The sequence below is a fragment of the Chinchilla lanigera genome, unplaced genomic scaffold (genome assembly GCF_000276665.1).
Source record: "Chinchilla lanigera isolate Chin_1 unplaced genomic scaffold, ChiLan1.0 scaffold00032, whole genome shotgun sequence".
In the NCBI taxonomy this organism is placed as follows: Eukaryota; Metazoa; Chordata; class Mammalia; order Rodentia; family Chinchillidae; genus Chinchilla; species Chinchilla lanigera.
This window is the reverse complement of record NW_004955433.1, coordinates 3439293-3453261: the sequence shown is the minus strand read 5'-3', so window position 1 is coordinate 3453261 and position 13969 is coordinate 3439293. Positions and strand designations below refer to the sequence as shown.

Sequence of the window (13969 nt, the reverse complement as noted above, 5' to 3'; positions counted from 1 at the left end):
TAGATTCATGGATATTATTCATTGGATGACACTGGTGCCCCTTATGAGGCTCTAGGTCAAAGATCTGTGGACACTTTACATAATTAAAAGACATGTAAACAGTTTGAAGATTTTTAGAAAATAAACTTGAACTAAAAATATCTACAGTATTTTAACTACGCTTTTATTTATTTAAAAAATGAAATAGGACTTTCCTGGAAGATTGTTGGTTTTTGACCCGTCAGTGATGATAACTAGGGAGCACAGGAAACCCATCCACAGCAGGTGTCACACAGCTACACCATGCCACTAGAAACCAATCCAAAGAACCAATGAGCACATCAGAATAACCCAGATGCTTCACTTGGCACCATCGTTTCACCTACAGAAACAATCTTAAATCAGTCTATCTGTCATGACTCACACCTGAAGCTTCGTTTCACACATTAGCAAACTGAGATTCTGAAAGACAGAATGATTTGGGACCACCCAAGAAAAAGGACCCGCAAGAACCACATCCCTACACCCTGGTTTCAGTCACTCTTTGCCCCACAACCAGATGTTGCCAGTCTTACAATCTACCACTGGGTCTGTGCGGTACCTACAAGGCATGCAACTGGAAGTCGACACTGATTTCATACTGAATCCTGGAAATGTTGCCTGAAACATCCTGGAATGATGTTTCCTTTCTCTCATGTCTAAGCAAGAAGGTATTTCCCACCGACTCCGCTTCATACCTAAGTGAACTAATCAGCTGCCCCTGAAGAATAATGTAAGTGCCTATTTGCTACCTAATGGTTCTCAACGCCAGTCTCTCCAGATTATCTGCCATAACTGTTCTGAGAAGGTTTTCCCAGCACCCTAAGAAAAGGAATTCTCCCATTTTATAGATTTTTTGGCCAAGGACACATGGAAATCATTTGCAGAGCCTTAACTCAGATTCAAGACTTCTCACTCAGGAGGGCTCTTTCCACTACACTACAGCTCCCCCTGGTGCTGAATCTCTCGGTAGGAACTACTTAAAATGCAGAACAACCATTTAAAAGATGTTACAAGTAAACCGAGTTAGCAAATACAATAGAAAAAAATCTATTCACGATAGAGATCAAAAATACAAAATAGCTGCAACGTGTGGTGCCACACACCATAATCCCAGCGCTGTGAAGCCTGCGGCAGGAGAATTCCAAGTTCAAGCCCAGTTTGGGCAACTTAGCAATTTAGCAAGGTCTTGTCTCAAAATAATTTTTTTTAAAAGCTAGGGATTAATTCAGTGCAAATGCCTTGAGTTTAATCCCTACAATAGCCAAAAGAAATCTATGGATAACCAAGGCCAAACAAAAAAGCGGTGTGTAACTTATGACTAAAATTAGACAATTTTACTGAAAAATGTAGAAGATGATACAACTCAGTGAAGAGACAAAATACTTTAAATGTTTGAATTCTTTCCAGCAGACTATTTCAGAAAAAAAGATGACAAAATTATCTTCTAATTTCTCTGAGGAAGAGAAAACATAACACAAACAAGGTATTTTGAAAAAAATGAATAGTCACTCATTCTATTGTTTCAAACACTAAAATGTAATTTAAAATGTCAATATCTAAAACAAGTTAAGAATCTGTACAAAAACCAGCAGACATCAGTGGAACTAAGCAGATGACTATGAAACACAATGTAACGTATTTAGTAAAGAAATCGTTAAATAATCAGAGGGAAAATAAATTGTGGATATTCAGTTTACATAGTATACTACCAAAGTGTATTTGAAATGAATCAAAGACCTTAATATTTGAAGGAGGAGGTAATGCTATAAAATAGGATAAAAATAGTGATAAATATTTGAGTTACAAAAGAATTTTACAGCATAAAACTAGTGAAAAATTAGGACAGAAATAGATTTCTTTACTTTAAAATGTAAAATGTCTATTTAAATCATCACAAACTATAAAAAAACTATAAATGCAAATCACAGATACATACCAAAAAGAAGGTTCAACCTAACTAGCATTTTAAAATACCAATTAAAATAACATCATGATAATGATTTATCTACTGGATTGACAAAACTGTTCTAGATACCTATAATCAAGCCTCTAATGAGATAGATACTATTGTATTAGTGATAAGAGAAAAAATTGGTAAACTCTCTGAAAACAAATGTACCATTGTGCTTCTAAACCCTTTAAAATATATTGATACCTTACTGTCTAAAAATTGTACTTACAGATATTTTCCCTATGGAAATGACCAAAGATACTTCAAGTAAGAATTTGGTTTTTTTTGTTTTTTTTGTTTTTGTTTTTTTCCAGTACCGGGAATCAAACGACCTTGTGCTTGCCAGGCAGGCGCTGTGCTGCTGAGCTAAATCCCCAGCCCCTCAGGTAAGAATTTAAATAGAAATATTATTTATATTAGCTAAAAGATAAATCACTTAAAAACTGGAAGACTATTTAATTGGAAGGGTCCATATGATAAAGTAGTACCCAGAAATAAAAATCTTGTTTTGAAGGAAATATAATACGATAGGGCATATTCATGCATAAAAAGAGAAAAATAATGTGGCTCCAAATTTCTAACAACAGAACTATCGGTAAGACTGAGGAAACAGAGGTGGGAGGAGAAATATTGAAGACTTAAAGTAATGAAATAAGACCTAGTCATTGCAAGGGTTTTTGAAGATAGGGAAGAGCCAGGGATTATTCCAAGGATACCAGCTCATGGGTCTGGCAGAATGGAGAAGATCATTGCCAACAAGGTCATGCACATGAGGTCAAAATCCGACCTTGCTTTCTCATTGGTGGGCCTGAGCATTCTGCTTCACAGCTAGTTTTTAAAGCCCTTTAGTCTTTAGCCTTCACTGCCACAATAGGAGTATGTGAGGCACTGGGAAACTCTCACTTTGTGTTGCCTCCTCCTGGTATCTACAGAGCATGCACAGCCTATCAGCATGGAAATTATGCTCAGTGTCAAATGGTAGCTACCTAGAGGTCTGATAGCACAAAGATATCAAGTTGTTGTTGAGCAAAAAGGTCAAGTGGGAGTGGTTTTTGAAAGTCTAAAAATCTTCAGACGTACACAAAAGATGACAAACTTTCTACAATACCCGTAAGCCCTCAACCAGACAGAGGGGGAAAGAGTTATGTGAGAAACTGCTCATGTTTCAATAACTTTTGCCACAAGAGGTTTTGAGAGTATGAGGAAGAGTTTGAAGTGATACTTTCTCATAATCTCCATAAAGTAATCAATGAAAATAGGTATTGATGTTAATCAGAACTTAAGAGTCAGGTTTACTAGAATTAATACTCAGACTGAGTAATCCATGTGCACAGTTAGTGTGTAATATTCATACTCATAAAATTCCTCTAAATTTCTCTGAATTGTAATAAATCCCAGCTTAACTATACTGCATACATTTTTACACTTATGGTTCAGCAATAACATTACTCCTCCCCTTATAAAACATATTTGGAGGCCAGATAATGGTTTCCTTCTATAGACTATACAATAGTTAGTTCCACTAAGGTTAAAAAAATTCCATGAAAAAAATCATGACTTAAGTATTCCCATAGTATTCTCCTTTTAAAGTTTCCCTTAAAAAGGAAGAAAAAATAGCTTTAATTTTGAGGCAGCAAAACAGTGGAATGAATTCTACCTTTCTATCCCCAATTTGTGTCATGAATGTGACATTTAACATCAACGAGACTCAGTTCCATAGCTATATTTTTGGGAGAAAAAATAGTTTACAAGGGTCATTGTAAGGACCAGAGATACTGTAAAGAATTGTCACTAAAGTAATAATAGTTTAATACTCTATGTACTTTCTCTAAATTATCTAATTTAACCTTTAAAACCATCCCATGCTTTTCTCCCTTTATGAATTAGGCAAGTGAGACAGAATTTGAAGACCTTGGCCAAGGTCAGGTGCTTAGCAGCAGAGCTGGAATTCAAGCCAGAGTGGTGACTTTGGATTCTGAGTACTCAGTCACCACACTGATTTACTTCATAAAGTCACCATTTTAGTGGTGGCTGTTAGAAATAATAAGTTGCATCAAAAGTGCTGCTTGTCAGAAGCTCTGTACTGGTTCATGTTCTCACAGTCATACTGTTCTTTATTTCTCAGACAGAACTAGAATATCATAAACATGTGTGCATTTGTTAAAAGTAACTCCTTAACTGGTTAAAAATTTTACCAATATAAATCCAAATGCTATTGTACCTTACAGTTCAAGGTAAAAAAGAATGGCTGATGTAAATTGTGTCAGTACACATCAACATAAACCACCAGGGCACCATATATTACTGTGAAAGCTCCACTCTACACATATATCTTGATACAAGCAATACTTTTGACACCAATCACTTCCTGAGATAAAATACAGTTTGTAAGGTAGTAATTTCAACACCACATAAAGTGGCACCCTCCCACAAAAGAAACATTCATTTTCTTATAAAAAAGTGCTCACAGTGTTGGGTAACATAGCCACCCAACACAAAGTAAATGTAGTCCTGTACTCCCCACTCAGATTGCTATATTTAGTCTCATTTTCCAAACTAAATATAATTTCTTACCTACATCAGAAGTAAATATTGAGAATTAGCTCTCTGTCCCCTTTATCAAAGATTAGGTGGCTGAGTGTGTTTGTGGTGGTGGCTGTTTCTTCCAGACTGTTCCATTGAGAATTAGTTCTCACACCTTTGATAACTATATTTTCATAGGGATTCAGTGGAATTTTGGGGAGGGCCAAAGTAAAACAGCACTCTAAATAATAGATTGATTCTGCTCACTAGTAACAAATCATTTCAGTATCTAGTACATCTCCTTCTTTCCAATTCTTATCAAAAGCCCTGCAAGGATTATAGGTGTAAAGTATTTGTTATCCTGTTTAAAAGGCTTTGCATAACCAGTGTGTGTAACGTGTCCTATGGCTATCATCAAGGCTTATCATGGTTTCCTCACATACTGCACAGTACACAGCATGTGGCATATTTCAGACTTCGAAAACTCCACAAACCCTAAAGGCACACATTACTACCATACAGCTATGATCAAGAGAAAACACCTGGTGGTGACAATTAGAAAATGGTTTATAGAGATGCTTTTTGCATATTTTTAAATCTTACTACGGTTCCTTTTAGGTTAAAAAATTCCATGATAAACTATGACTTTTATATATCTGTATAGTGTTCCTTCTTTTAAATTTCCCTTTAAAAGTGAACAATGACAACTCAACCTGAGGCAACAGAATGTAGTAAAATGAATCAGGTATGGGACCCAACCAGACTTAAAAATAATCAAATTTGTCAGTATTTTTTTAACTAGATAATAACTCAGAGGCTGTAGGCTCTAGTTTTAGGCTATATGTAACTTTACAAGCTACAATCAAACTCAAGCAATCATTTGATCTTATCAGTCCATTCCTCTAGTAGACTTTAAACATTAAAAGCATGAGGCCTATTATTATGATTTGTGTCTAGATGTCTCCCTAAAGCCCCATGAAGTCATAGGGTGGGCTTCTAGTCAATCTACTTTTGATTGACTCATGGTCCAATATTGGGATTATAGGTGTGAGTGCTACAACCACCCTAGGGCAGGCAGCCTACGTACAATGTAAGGGAGGGAAAGAGGCTTGCTCTCTGCTGCTCCTCCCTTTTCACTCTTGCTGCTTTTGCTACTTTCCGCTGCCGCGAACTGTTGCCCTCTGCCATGTGCCACTCTGCCTTGGAGCCAGCTGAGTATGCACTGAAAACTCCACAAACTGTGAGCTAAATAAACCTTTCCTTCCTTAATTCTGGGTGTCAGCTATTTTGTCTCAGCAATGACAGAAAAGTAACCAAGACATACATTTCTCAAAAGTGTCTCTCTTTCTTAAAACATGCAGAGAGAGAAAATAAAGTCAAAACAACCCTGACCTTGAACTCTGATGACTCTAACAATACCACTTGCTATGATCCACAGTAGCATTCACAATGACTATGCATTTGAAGTCAGTGAATAGTAAGAGAAATGTAGAATCACCAAAAGGAGATGCTTTTTATCTTTATCAAATTAGAAACTGTACTTAGCCTCAATCTTTTAGGCTTTGCCAAGAAAAAAATCTATATTGATTCAGTTTTCTTAGAAAAGTAAAATTATCAACATTAGAACATTAAATTACTTCCTAATCCAAAGAGATAAAGAGAGGAAGAAAATAGATTGGAGGAAAAGGTAGTTATATGCTTCCAGATACCCAAAATAAAACAAGCATAATGTGGGACTCATTGATTGTGTATACATGAGTACAAAAACTATTGTATTAAATAACTTTTTTTAAGAAAGAGACTTGTATCACACTATTTGTATAATAATTTGACTGGTCTTTGTCCTCTTTTCGCAGAATGTATTTCTAAATCCTTGGAATTTCATGAGGTAACAGAAGTATCTTTGTTATTCATGGGCGTTCTGGAGGTCTTCCTAATGAAATGATGCACAGTAGATCCCTGTACAGCTTCAGGGTGGGCAGTGACCAAGTGTTATGAGAAAACGGAGGCTTGGAACCTTGAGACATCATCCCAACCTCCTGACATACAGGGAGGGAAGGGAGCATGGAGATTACATTATGTGGACAATGATTTGGTCAGCCATGCTTACACAGTGCAACTCCAATGAAACTTCTGGCCGGTAGAGTGTGAGGGAACTTCCTGGTTACTCAACAAACTAGTGGGCCAGAAGTTTGATGTACAGTGATTACTTGGGGAAAGGTCACAGAAGCTATGAGTCCAGGCCCTCCCAATCTTTGTCCTTTGTGTCTGCCATCTGGTAAGTACTCATTTGTGTCTTTGTTAATCAAACACTAATTTTCAGCTTTCTTGTAGGAGTATTTCTGTAGAAGCCCTCTTCAATTTTTACCCATTTGGTCAGAAGTACAAGTGGCATTAAGACCCCAAATTTTAACCTGGTATCTCAAATGAGGGCAGCCTTACAGGGAACCATGCCCTTAAATCTGTGGAGTCAGATGCTAAGATGGGATGCTTAGCATTAGAATTGTACTGCAATATACCATCATGAGGAAGAGAATGCCTCTAGCAAGGATATAAATACCTATGTTTTTTACCTCAAAGTGATTAAGAAAAATCCAAGGACAGCATGTACTGACTGTCATAATCAGAACTAGAACACATTGGAAAGAGACAAAAAATCCAGTCTCCAACCTATTTTACTACATTTGAGGACAGAATATCTTGACACACATCAGGGGACTGTATGCATTTCTAAGAATCTAGATCCAGATTTAATATCCAAAAAAATATTGACAATGTTCTATTACTAACCTGCAAGACATCATGTCTGTACTTACCTCTAAAGAAGATGAATGTAATGGTGACTCTGAAGAAATTTGCATGTAAGTAGTACAGTTTCCATCTTCATATTTTATAAAATAAAACAAGGATATCTATTTACTAGCTTTTCAAAAGTTGGTCTTTTTTTATTACCTGGAATTCTTAGGCCACATCCATTCAACCTCAGATTTGTAGGCATATTCTGCTTCTTGACTTCATTTTTAAACACTGTAATATAAAATAAATATAACACTGCTGAATTCTAAACTACAATCCCTTATAGTTCATGTAAGAGCTTTACAGGGAGATTACAATACATACAGGAATGTACACAAAATGATTTCATTGTCTAACTTCTCCAGTTACATTTTTTTAAAAATTTTACTTTAAAGAAAAAAAAATAAAAGGGTTTCAAAACACATTATTAGGAGAGTTACAATAATTAATACATTATGTATTGTTGTCTTTGTATTAGTTATTTAGAGTACAGGATACAGGCATGATATCTTGTCCAAACAATATTAGCACAAACTTTTCAAGGAACCAAGAGAAACCAGCTGTACAACTTTTTAACTATCTTGTGTATAAATATATATATTTTTTTTTTCTATTTCCCTTTCTTCCTTTCCCCTTTCTACTATTAGTTTATCTTCCTTTGAACAGTTTCTTTCCAATTCATAATATCTACTGTACATTTTGGGTCTTATTTACTTGTTCAGTTCCTCACACTAGTGAGACAATACAATGTTTACACATATGGATCTGATTTATTCCACTTATGAGTATGGTCTCAACTTGTATCCATTTACCTATAAAAATCTCCAGTTTTTCCATCTTTTTGGCTGAGCAGTACTCCATTGTATTAAAAAAAAAAAACCTCATTCCTCAGTTTATGGGAATTTAGGTTGTTTCTACAATTTAGCTATTACAAATTGTGCTGCTGTAAACATGGGTGCACATGTATCACTGTGGTATGATGTTTTTAATTCTTCTGGAAAGATAGTCAGAAGAGGAATAGCTGGGTCAAATGGGACCTCTAATCCTAGATTTTTTAGGAATCTCCAAACTGATTTCCACAGCAGGTGCACCAGTCTACACTCCCACCAACAGAGGAGAAGGGTTCCTTTTTTCCCCACAGCCCCTGCAGCATTTATTATTGGTTGATTTCTTGATGATAGCCATTCTTTATGGGATGACATGGAATCTCAGTGTTGTTTTAATTTGCATCTCTCAAATGACCAATGATGTTGAACATGTTTTCATGTATTTATTTCGCATTTGTATTTCTTCATATGGGAAGTGTGTATTCATCACAGATGCCCATTTTTGGATTTGGTCTTTGAATTTTGGAGGGTCTAATTTTTTTCATTTCTTTATTTGTTCTACGTAGAAGTCCTTTGTCTGAGGGACAACTGGCTATAATTTTTGCCCACTCTGTGGGTTGTCTTTTCACTCTGTTGCTGATTTCTTTTGTTGTGTAAAAGCTTTTTAATAAGGTGAGATCTCATTTGTTGATTCTTTGTAATATTTCCTGTGCAGTCTAGGTTTTGTTCATGAAGTCTCTCCCTACACCTATGTCTTCAAGATTCCTACTTTCTCTTCCAATAGATTTAGTGTTTCTGTTTTAATATTTATATTTTTGATCCATTTTTACTTTAGTTTAGTGCATGGTGATAGACATGGGTCTAGTTTTAGTCTTCAGCATGTGGAGAGCCAGGTTTTCTAGCACCATTTATTAAAGAGACTATGTTTTTTCCAGTGAACATATTTGGCTCCTTTGTCAAAGATAAGCTGGCTGTGTTTGGGGTTGCATTTCCATCCTCTAATCTGTTCCACTGATTCTCAGCTCTGTTTCCTTGCCAATATCATGCTGATTTTATAACAGTAACTTTGTAGTATAATTTCAGGCCTGGGATTGTGGTGCCCCCTGCTTGCCTTTGTTGCCCAGGATTGCTTTTGCTCTTCTAGGTCTCTTCTCGTTCCAAATGAATTTTAGGAGTGTTTTCTCTAGATCTGTGAGGTATGCTAATGATATTTTGATAAGGATTGCATTAAATGTGTATAGCAGTTTTGAGAGTATGGCTATTCTCACAATGTTGGTTCTTCCTATCCAAGAGCAAGGGATATCTTTCTATTTTCTGATATCCTCTTCAATCTCCTTTTTTAGGGTACTGTAATTTTCACTGTAGCAATCTTTTTCATCCTTTGTTAGATTGATTCCTGAGTATTTCATTCTTTTAGCTGCTATCATGGAGAATGTGCTTTGCCTAACTTCTCTCTCTGACTTTGTTGCTTGTGTACAGAAATGCTGTTGATTTTTTGAGTGCTGACTTTATCTGGCTATACCAATGAATTTGGATATTAAATCTACAAGGTTTTTAGTGAAATTTTTAAGGTCTTCTATGTAGTGTATCATATCATCTGCTAATAATGATAATTTAACTTTTTCCTTTCTTATCTTTATTCCTTTTATTTTTTTTTTCTACTGTATAATTGCTGTGACTAATGTTTCCACAACTATATTGAATAGGAGTGGTGATAGACATCCTTGCCTTCTTCCTGATTTCAGAGTGAAACATTTCAGCTTTTGACCATTTAATATGGTGTTAGCTATTGGTTTATCATAGATGGCTTTTATAAGATGGAGGTAAAGACCAACTATACCAATTTTCTCTAGAGTTTTTACAATGAATGGGTGTTGGACTTTGTCAAGTGTTTTTCTGAATCTATTGAAATGATTATGTGATTTTTGTCTTTGTTCTGTTAATATGGTGTATTACATTTATTGATTTGTGTATGTTGAACCATCCCTGCATTCCTGGGATAAATTCTATTTGGTCATCATGTATAATCTTTTTGATGATTTGCTGCATTCTGTTTGCCAGGATTTTTGCATCTGTGTTCATTAGGGAGATTGGCCTATGGCTTTCTTTTTCAGTTGCATTCTTCTCTGGGTTTGGAATCAGGATAATACTTGCTTCCAGGAATGATTTTGGAAGTCCTGCTTCCCTTTCAGTTGAAAAAGTTTTAGCATTAGTTCTTCTCTAAATTTCTGGCAGGGCCTAGGATTTTCTCTAATGGTAAATTTGTAATTACATTTTCAATTTCATCGGCTGATATAGAGTTAGAACTTTCATATCTTTTTGGTTTAGTTTTGGCAATTTGGTTGTGTCTAGGAATCTGTCCATTTCTTTTGTTTTCCATCTTATTAGGACATAGGTTCTCATAGTAGGTATTGATGGTAGATTTTTGTGGGATCCATTGTGACTTCCCCCTTTTCATTCCTAATTGCTTGAATTTGGGTTTTTTCTTTCCTCTTTTTGATGAGGTTGGGTAATAGTTTATCAATTTTCTTTAATCTTTCAAAGAGCCAACTATGCAATTCACTGATTCTTTGTATTGTTTTCTTAAGTCTCTAGTGCATTAATTTCTGCTCTTTATATTTTCCTCCCTCATATGAGCTGTTGGTTTGATTTGTTATTTTTCTAAAAGTCTGAGGTTTAACATTAGGTTGTTTATTTGAGCTCATTCTACTTTTCTAATGTGTGTGTTCATTGCTAGGACTGCTTTCATTGTGCCCTATAAGTTTCAGTATGTTGTATCAGCATTAATGTTTAATTGTACATGCTGTTTAATTTCATCTTTAATTTTCTGTGATCTGTTGGTTGTTCAGAAGTATGCTGTTTAATTTCCATGTGTTTATGTAGTTTTCCTGTTTTCCTTTGTTGTTGACTTCCAGTTTCATTGCACTATGGTCAGATAGTATGCACAGGTTTGTTCAGGCTTGGTTTAATTCTAATATTTATTTGTTGATTTTTTTTTTCTAGTTGATCTGTTTGTGAGAGTGTACTCCACCACTACAATTGTGTTATTGCTTATTTTGTTTTTCACATTTGTTAGTATTTGTTTCATGTAGTTAGGTGTGCTGTAGTTTGGTGCATAAATATTTATGATTGCAATTTCTTTTTCTTGGAGTTTTCCTAAACAAGTATGTAGCAAGTTTATCTCTTTTGATCAGTTTTGGCATAAATTTTGCATTGTCTGCAAACAGAATAGCTACCTCTGCTTTTTTCTGGATTCCTATGGCATGGAGAATTGTTTTCCATCTTTGATTTTTAGTCTATGAATTTCTTTTTGAGTTAAATGTCTTTCTTGAATGGAACATATTGTTGGAACTTGCTTCATGATTTATTCTGCCAGTCTGTTTCTTTTGATTGGTGAGTTGAGACCATTTACATTGATGGTTATAAATGACATGTATTGGCCTTTCTTTTTCATGTTGTTTTCCTGTTGTTTGTTCCCTGTCTTTCTCCTCTGTTTAACTGCTTGACCTGCCTGGGGGCTTCTTTCTATTGGTGTTCATGTGTTTGTGGTCTTTGTTACCTCTTTCTAATATGTTCTTCAGAGCATTCTATAGAGCTGGTTTGGTAGTCATAAATTTCTTCAACTGTTCTGTCATGGGAGTGTTATTTCTCCATCAATTTTGAAACATAGTTTTGCAGGGTACATCAATCCGGGTTGAAATTTGCTTTCCTTTAGGGTCTGAAATTCCTGACTCCAAGCTCTCCTTGATTTAAGGGTTTGTGTTGAGAAGTCTGCTGTGATTCTGATGGGCTTTCCTTTATATATGATATGTTTCTTTTATCTACCTGCTTTTAATATTTTTGTTCTTGTGCTTAACTTTTGGCATCTTGATTATTATATGCCTTGGTGTACATTTATTTTGGTTGTGGCTATTTGGAGTTCTATATGTTTCATTTATTTGTATGTCAAATTCTTTATCCATGTTTGGGTAGTTTTCTGCCATTATTTCTGTGAAGAGTTTTTAGATCACTTTTGTGCAGCCTCCAGCTTACTCATTTATTCCAATTAATCTTATGTTGTTCTTTTCTGCTTCACCCTGTAGCTTTTGGATTGATTTTTTTTGTGGTCTCTTGTGATTTTTAAGGTATCTTTATTTTCCTGCTAGCTAGTCATGTTCCTGTCCTCTAGATCTGATATTCTATCTTCACCTTCATTCAATCTGCTGCATATAATTCCAATGGAAACCTAATCTCCTACATTCATTTGGTTCTGTTTCCTTGATTCCATTTCTTGCCTGTGTTTGGCATTCATGGTTTCCATCATTTTCCCAAGCTCTTCTATTTGTTATCTGTGTCTGCTTTAATGCATTTCACTTTGACAGTCATTTCTTCTTGTACCTTAGAAACTATTTTTCTATCATATCTTCCATTTGTTTTTCACTTCTGCCACTATTATTTCAGAGTTCCATTTGTCAGCTTCTGATTCCCTCTATCTCCTTGTGCTCTGGACTTTCCTGGGTGGGTTGGGCATTTGGGATTGCATTTGCTTCTTTATCTTGTCATTTTCTATTTTATTTTTTTTCTCTGTTGATGCTTGTAGGTTTCTTATTAGATACACTTATCACTGATGTTGAGGCTTTCTTAGGAGGTGTCTGCTCCTCCAGATGTCTTCTAGATGTAGGTGGTTCTTGGTTTTGATGTCTATCCCAAGAACCTACCTTCCCAATATATTAAGTCTGATGAGTTGCTATCAATGTGACTTAGAACCCATTCCTTTGGTACTGGACTATAGTGATGGTTATGACCCCTTACAACCTCAGCACTGTCATACAGGGGGAAAAACTGGCTAGAGCATGTATGACATCCTGGCTAACGTACTTTAGTTGGCAATAATAATAGACTCAAGTACAGCCTGGCTACTGGCAAACTGTGGTAACTTTTAGCCTGATATCTATAACCCCAGAAATGTAACATATCTATTTGGTCTATAGAATTTGGTCTATAGAAATGTAACATATCAAGAACTGTGTGCAATGGTTTTCCACTTAGTGGAGTGATTTCACCCTGTTGTGTGTAGGGGCTGGGTTCAGGAGGATATGGAGTAGGATGGAGAAATGGATGAGGCTAAATATAGTAGGAGCAAGTTTGGAGGGCACACGATGGTCATCCAGGTTTTGAGTAATTGTAAGAAACAGGAGGGAAGGATTGGAAGAGAAGGCTTAGGAGTTTTGAAGTGAACCTGAAAGAGAAAAGACAATGTTTACTCACATGAAAGTACCATAAAGCCAAGTGAGATAGCTGACAAAAGAGAGAAAGAGGATGAGTAGAATAAAACAAAAAGAAAGTTTAGAGATCACCTGTATTGCTAATGGTCCATGGGGATATTTCCATACCTCTAGTTCCATCCATCCATTCTGTGTGCCTTAGCCAGGGTCCTACTGTGTTGCTGGCATTCCTGCAGGTCTCCAGGCCCTGAGTCCCACCAGTGGGGAGGGAGAGAGAGGCAGATCTCAGACTTCTCTTGCCATCTGTGCATCCTGGGTCAGTGCAGGATGGGAGGAGCCAAACTCACACTCCTCTCACCAGCTCTGCCATCCCGTGGCAATGGAGGAAGGGAGGAGTCCAGTTATGTTGTTTCCATTTATTTTTATTTTTTGAAAGTTAAAATGTAATAAAATTTAAAATTATAATCTAATGTTTCTAAGTGTTACATTATTCCAAAATATAGTCAGTATCAAACCTTTGTTTCCATTAGAAATTACTCAATTTATTTTTGCTATGTGTTTTCTTCTAGGTAAAAAGTTCCTGAACTTTTCCTTCTTGTTTTTTCTGAAATGCTTATTTCCACTCTAAAAATTTCATACATAGGTTT

At 35.8% G+C, this 13969-nt stretch overlaps 1 long non-coding RNA gene across 2 annotated transcripts in view; it reads right to left on the bottom strand.

Moving 5' to 3' along the window:
* LOC102023289 overlaps window positions 1-13571 on the bottom strand; it is a 106346-nt gene extending 92775 nt beyond the window's left edge. For both annotated transcript variants that reach the window (XR_001234738.1, XR_001234739.1), the window contains exons 1-2: window positions 13491-13571; window positions 7448-7522 (exon numbers count right to left, since the gene is read on the bottom strand). This is a non-coding gene — a long non-coding RNA (uncharacterized LOC102023289). The remainder of the gene's footprint in view (window positions 1-7447; window positions 7523-13490) is intronic.
* Between the last annotated feature and the right edge of the window lie 398 nt (window positions 13572-13969).